Source organism: Rhinopithecus roxellana, chromosome 4, assembly GCF_007565055.1.
Source record: "Rhinopithecus roxellana isolate Shanxi Qingling chromosome 4, ASM756505v1, whole genome shotgun sequence".
Classification (NCBI taxonomy): domain Eukaryota; kingdom Metazoa; phylum Chordata; class Mammalia; order Primates; family Cercopithecidae; genus Rhinopithecus; species Rhinopithecus roxellana.
The window spans coordinates 44821813-44829443 of record NC_044552.1 but is presented as its reverse complement, the minus strand read 5'-3'; the positions used below and the strand labels follow the sequence as shown (position 1 = coordinate 44829443).

Here is a 7631-nt window from a genome sequence, read left to right as displayed (position 1 = left end):
GAATGTATTCAAGTCTCCTCTATTCTTGCCGATTTTCTGTCTCCTTGTTCTATCAATTGAGTAAAGAGATACAAAAATCTCAGACTATACTTATTAATCTGCCTGTTTCTTTTGCAGTTCTGTCCATTTTCTTTGTATCATGTATTTGGAAACTTTTATGTTATTATGTACATAAATGTATAGGACTGTCATATCCTCTTGATTAATTAAAACTTTTATCATTATGAAATGAACTTGCTTATTGCTGGTAATATTTTTACAATGAAATCTACTGCAGTATTAAATAGCCACAGCCCATAAGCATTCTTTTGTCAAGTGTTAATATGATATATCTTGTTCTATCCTTTAACCAATGTGTGTCTTTTTATTTAAATATACTTCTTGTAGACAGCATTTAGATGGGTCTTGCTTTTTTATCCATTCTGACAATCTGCCTTTGTTTTTGTTTGTTTGGTTTTTTTTTTTTTTTAGTTTTTGTTTTCTTAATTTTATTTTAGGTTCGGGGTACATGTGCAGGTTTGTTATATAAGTAAATTGCATGTTGTGGGGGTATGGTGTACAGACTGTTTCATCAGCCAGGTAGTAAATATAGTACCTGACAAAGCGTTTTTTGATTCACACCCTGCTCCCAACCTCCACCCTCAAGTAGGCCCTGGATCTTTGGTTCCCTTATTTGTGTTCATATGTATTTAATGTTTAGCTCCCACTTAAAAGTGAGAACATGTGGTATTTATTTTTCTGTTCCTGTGTTAGTCTGCTCAGTATAATGGCCTCCAGCTCTATCCTTGTTGCTGTGTAGGATATAATTTCATTCTTTTTTATGGCTGTGTAGTATTCCATGGTGTCTATGTTCCACATTTTCTTTATCCAGTTTACCATTGATGGGCATTTAGGTTCATTCCATGGCTTTGCTGTTGTGAAGAGTACAGTCAGCAGGATTCTTATTACAACTGGGATGGGCTTGGGAACAAGGCCCAAGGATGAGGCCAAGTTGAAAAGAGGGCTCAGAGAAGCCCATCTACAGTTTGGTCAAGGAGAGACTCTGTCACTTGCAAAATAATTTTGAAGGAGACTTAATTACTATCATTCATTCATATAATGCTAGATACTCGAAGCATGAGAATGCAACAGTCCATGCCTTTTTCATATTCATTTTCATGAGGTACCTGAAATATATAACACCTTTGGATATCTGTTACCATACTCAAAAGTTTTACATCCTCTGTATTCTCTACTAATGAATTTGCCTTTATGCATGGTATGCTTGATTAGTATTTGCATTGTGCTTTGAATTTCTAAGCATGTTGAAATAATTGCTTAGTTATTTCTCCCATAACCCCATATGAGATAAGCCTAATGCTTAGTTCTTATGTAATGTTTCCAACAGCAGCACTTTTAATACATATCACATAGTTAGTTTTGATATCACTGTTGAAGGCTATTATCTCTATTTTATAAGAAAAACAGAAACAGGATGAATAAACCACTTTTCTGAACTGATAAAGGGAATAATTTTGAGGAATAGGAAAATTGGGTCTCAAATATAATAAAAAACAAGGGAGAATCTATAAGCACTTTAAAGATCTTATGAGCTTTTTTGCATAATAGCCCTAAATGCAATCTAAATAGAAAAAAAAATAATTTAAGAATCATGTAACGTCAGCTAACTTATATGAAAATTTAGGATAGTCACTTCAACTTACTCTGCTACATTTTCTTTACCTCTAAAATTACAACGGTTAAGACTTACTGACTTTTTTTTTGAAAAATTGTAAAGAAATACCAGTTAATGTATGTGAAAAAAAACTTCAAAGAACAGTATGATTAACAGTGTCACCATTTTAGAATGCAAAGGTATATCTGTCTTGTGCTTTTGAATAAAATTTGTTGATTCACAAAAGCCTGAATATCCCCAAATTCCACCCACAAGATGAGGTCCTAACTTTTTTGCATGACTAGCCAGTCCTTTCAAGTACCCTCTATCTTGTCCCTGCATGATCTGTTCCCTGAATACCTTTCAAGCCTCATTTCTTGCCAGTCTCTGTTCTTTTCATTATGCTCTGGGCAATCTGACCTCACTAACCCTCCAAAAAGCCTACTTCAGTTCCTTCATATGTACATTTTTCCTCTTTCTGAATCCCTGTTTTCAATTGCCTTCACCTAGTTACTCCTACACATTCATTAAAAGGCAATCGTTCAGCAAAGCTTTCTGATCTCCCACACTGGCCAATTCTTTTTCCAGTATAAATAGAAATTATTATATACTTTTCCTTTATATCATTTATCAGAATTGTAGTTAAATACATATATAGTATGTGTGTATATATATGTATATGTATATGTATATTTGATTTGTTTAAAATCTACTTTCTCCCACTAAACTGCGACCTCCATGAAGGTGTAGTGTAGTGTAGTGTTTGGTGTGCTCAGGGCTTTAATTCCCAGTCTCTAGCTCAGTATCTCATGTCTAAAAGGTATTACCTGAATATTGTTGAATATTCTTGTTATGTTGTACCTCTTTTTTTTTTGGAGAATAATTTTTTTATTTTTTTATTTTATTTTAAGTTCTGGGATACATATGCTGAACGTGCAGGTTTGTTACATTGGTATACATGTGCCATGGTGGTTTGCTGCACCTATCAACCCATCATCTAGGTTTTAAGCTCCGCATGCATTAGGTATTTGTCCTAATGCTCTCCCTCCCCTTTTTCCCCACCCCCAAAAAGGCCCCGGTGTGTGATGCTCCCCTCCCTGTGTCCATGTGTTCTCATTGTTCAGCTCCGACTTATGAGTGAGAACATGGGGTGTTTGGTTTTTTGTTCCTGTGTTAGTTTGCTGAGGATGGGTTCTAGCTTCATCCATGTCCCTGCAAAGGACATGAACTCACTTTTTATGGCTGTATAGTATTCCATGGTGTATATGTGACACATTTTCTTTATCCAGTCTATCATTGAGGGACATTTGGGTTGGTTCCAAGTCTTTGCTATTATAAACAGTGCTGTAATGACACATGTATTCATGTGTCTTTATAGTAGAATGATTTATAATCCTTTGGGTATATACCCAGTAATGAGATTGCCGGGTCAAATGGTATTTCTGGTTCTAGATCCTTGAGGAATCACCACACTGTCTACCCCAATGGTTGAACTAATTTACACTCCCACCAGCAGTGTAAAAGCATTCCTATTTCTCCATGTCCTCTCCAGCATTGGTTGTTTTCTGACTTTTTGATGATCACCTTTCTAACTGGTGTGAGATGGTATCTCACTGTGGATTTGATTTGCATTTCTCTGACCACTGATGATGAGCTTTTTTTCATATGTGTGTTGGCTGCATAAATGTCTTTTTTTGAGAATTGTCTGTTCATATCTTAGCCCACTTTTTGATGGGTTTTTTTTTAATTGTACCTCTTAGCCACCTTTCTCTTCTAGATCACAAATATGCTACTGGAGAACATAGAAAAACCAAGTATATTTGGGAGCAACAATTTAGCTAATGTTAGAAAGAAAAGTAGGAAAACTGCTGGTTTTAGCCCTTACTTATACCAAAATGCTGAGTTCCCGGACTTTTGATGTCAGTTTACCTTAGTTATCAAGATTGCTTAAGGTGTAAACAGGAGATCCTAAATTCATGCACAAGGAGGGTCTGAATTCAAGAAAACTCTAATATCATAGCTGGGGGTATGGTGTTTGAGGGAATAATCAGAATAAACAGACATTTCATCATTCATATCATGGGCAACAGAAAAGAAAGGTCATTGGGAATAGGCATTAATTTTGTGAAGAACACATTAAAAGATAGGGTGATTTTTTACTGAGATGAGATTTTTAAAAAGGTAAATAAAGTTAGAAATATTACAAGGAACCACAAATTGTAATGACACAATGCAAAACAACAACAACAACAACAACAACAACAAAAACTTCTTTCATACTAATAAAGGTAGAAATGGACTTTAGAAAGCCAAACAATTTGTATGGGAATAAATATGGTCAAGGAATTTAGAGAAATAGCAAATGGACGAAAACAGTTAAAGGTGATAGTTATGAAGACAAGAAAAATAATCTAATAGAGTTATCTTGGTTGTTTTTTGTTTGTTTTGTTTTGTTTTGTTTGAGATGGAGTCTCACTCTGTGGCCAGGACTGGAGTGCAGTAGCGTGATCTTGGCTTACTGAAACCTCCGCCTCCCAGGTTCAAGCGATTCTCCTGCCCCAGCCTCCCGAGTAGCTGGGATTACAGGTGCCTGCCACTACGCCTAGATAATTTTTTGTAATTTTAGTACAGACGGAGTTTCACCATATTGGCTAGTCTGGTCTCCAACTCCTGACCTCATGATTCACCCGCCTCAGCGGGATTACAGGCGTAATCCCAAAGTGCTGGAATTACAGGTGTAAAACACCGCGCCTGGCCCCAATAGAGTTTTAGTACATATTCTTGAGGACAATGTGTTAACAAATAGAATAAAAATAATAAGTATGTTTGGTAGAAAACTAATTTTCTCTGCTAAAGAGAAAATTCTATACATCTAAAAGAGTCCTTCACATACTACAAAATTCAGAAAAGATAAATTATCAAGTAAATTATATTAAAATTATTTAACTATAAGTTAAAAATTATATACTGTGTAAGCCCAAAGAGCAAACTTTTTTTTTCATTAAAGCAAACTGTTGCTTGTTCTTAGGTTTCCTTTCTGCTTTGTTAAACAAGAGAAGATAATGGAGAGGTTAGGGAGTAAAACAGCCAAACTGACCTCTCCCCAACTACCTTGTAATGCCAGAGGGCTTAGAATGAATAGCATTCACTTCATTCAATTAAAAAAAAAAAAACGTAAAAAAATCACCACAAAACTCCAGAAGGAAAATTTGTGGTCTGAAAGGACAGGTAATGCAATCATTATTTAAATAATTGATGAAAATATGGTTACACATTTTATGAAAGCAATTCCGCTTGAAAGTAAAGACATACAGCAAAAAATGTAAGTAAACAATAAAATTTGTTCTAAAATCCAAATTATACAAGCACAAATCCAACAGTATTAATTCTAATTACTGATTATTTAAAAATAATCAAAGACTTAGATGCAAAAAAAAAAAAATTAAAATGTTTCTGGCAAATCTACATAGTAAGGAAAGATGGAAAACAAATAAAATGCTCCATTAAATAGAATTGGATAAATAAATTGTGATATATCCTTAAAAACAAAAGGCTCTTCCTCTTCCAAAACTCTTGTTTTATCAAAGTATTTAATGAAATGTAAAGACAGGTTACAACAGTGAGTACTATAATTATTTCAAATCATTGCGTAATGCACTGTAATAAGTTTTTTTTGTTTTTTGAGATGGAGTCTTGCTCTGTCGCCAGGCTGGAGTGCAGTGGCGCGTTCTCAGCTCACTGCCATCTCCACCTCCCGGGTTCAAGCGATTCCCCTCCCTCAGCCTCCAGAGTAGCTAGGACTACAAGCGCGCGCCACCATGCCGGGTAATTTTTTTTTTTGTATTTCAGTAGAGACGGGGTTTCACCGTGTTAGCCAGGCTATCCTTGATTTCCTGACCTTGTGATCCGCATGCCTAGGCCTCCCAAAGTGCTGGGATTACAGGCATGAGCCACCATGCCCGGCCAATAAGTTTTAATAAGAAAAGTTAACTCCGTCTCTACTAAAAAAATACAAAAAAACAAGCCAGGCAAGGTGGCGGGCACCTGTAGTCCCAGCTACTCAGGAGACTGAGGCAGGAGAATGGTGTAAACCCAGGAGGCGGAGCTTGCAGTGAACTGAGATCTGGCCACTGCACTCCAGCCTGGGCAACAGAGCCAGACTCCGTCTCAAAAAAAAAAAAAAAGAAAGAAAAGTTAAATAACATTTTTTAATAAATTGTTTTAGCCACTTATATATGCCCAAAGTATGTTTAGAGTTTAAAATGGGTTTGATCAAATTTGAATACGTAGAAAAGCTTGGGGGCTAAAATCCCATATCTATCTATTTCAACTATATTGATTATTAAAAACAAAACAAAAATACAGAAAAATATGTCTATAATATTAAGATAAAATAAGTTGCAAATCTAAGTCACAAAAAGATACTTATTTATACATCTTTAAATATAAAATTAAAATCAAGAAGTCATCTGAGGTGTACCATGTTTCAGTAACTGGCAAACTTCATGTAGAATTCATAAGTATCTTTTGATGGATAATCTGGGAAATTTTTATAATTAATGAATAAGATTTTTCTTCAAAATTTTAAAACATATTTTCCAAAAGGGGGTGAAAAAGTAATGATGACAAATAGGTGCAAGTATATATAGCTGGAGTCAGAAAACAAGCTTATGTAATCTAACTCTTTTTTTTTTAAGGCTATGTGCATCTTCACCTTTAATAAATACTGCCAACATTTAAAAACCTGACAATGTCAATGACTGGTGAACATGTCACATGTGATGAGTGTGAAATGGCATCTCTTCGCAGCAGGTGCTGGAGACAGTCTGGCCTTAGAGAAGCACTTAGACAGTTACAGCAAGAATGTTTTATAAATAGTGTTTGATATAGTCTAAGATTAATGGGGAATAAAAACATGCTGCTTAGAAATAATTATTCATAGATCTAAAGTCAACAAAATCTTTTTTTTTCTAATGTAACGATATATAAGATTTTAGAGAAAGGGAGAACAACTTGAAATAAATCAGAAAACACTTTTATATTAATCATTCTTTTCATATACTTCAAATTTGTACTTAATGCCTTTCTCCTCCTTCACATCAGAGACAACACCTTGTGGGTATTCTGGAGAAGTGTATATTTGTCTAAATCGTCTTCTGGGGGAAAAAAAGTGTCACTTTCAAGGTCTTGCATGATCCATACCACAAATAGTTTAAAATGGTCTCTTAATTCATGGATTCCTTATAAACAGAACTGACTCCCACTGTAAAAACCATGTCTAGTTTATTCGCTAATTCTAGTTGCTCAATATGCTTTAAGGCATTACTCAGACTTTAGGCAGGAAAAGGAGCTCTTTGTGGTGGTTCCTTGGATTCTCTACTGACAACTAAATTAATTATATACTTCAAAGGTTGATTCTTCTCAGTAATCGAGAACCAGGTCTTCCTACTCAAAAATACTAGATTCTGTTTACCTTCTACTGAAGAGGGTGTGGTCATTCTTTGGAATTGAATTTATTTCTGAGCTGGGGTCAGGGCAGGTCCCCATTCCTGACAATGCCCATCTTCTGGGAAACAGCGACAATGCAGTTTAGCGGATGAACCATGACAACAGCAGTTAACACCTATGAGCTACACCAGGATGCAAGGCCAAGAATCGTGTGAAATTCTAGCTCTTGTTTTTATATTGCCAGTCATTACTTCCATTTCTTCCTTGAATTTGGGTTACTGTTGATGAATAAGATTATTGCTAATATTTATATTTTATCAGTATTATATTTTATGATTAATAAGAAATATTTTACATCCATAAATTAGATAATGGGTTCACCTATAAATATTTTTAGCCGTATAAGAAATTTAAAAATTTACAGGATTAAGTATAGTTATAATATTTGCTGTTTTCAGTTGCATGAATGTTATATGGGGAGAAGAGTTAACCTGTAAATAAATAACTATTCAACCTTGATTTTCACCTT

General features: G+C 34.9%; 1 pseudogene; it reads right to left on the bottom strand.

Moving 5' to 3' along the window:
• Positions 1-6695: 6695 nt before the first annotated feature.
• On the bottom strand, positions 6696-7259 carry LOC104666633 (annotated as a pseudogene).
• Between the last annotated feature and the right edge of the window lie 372 nt (positions 7260-7631).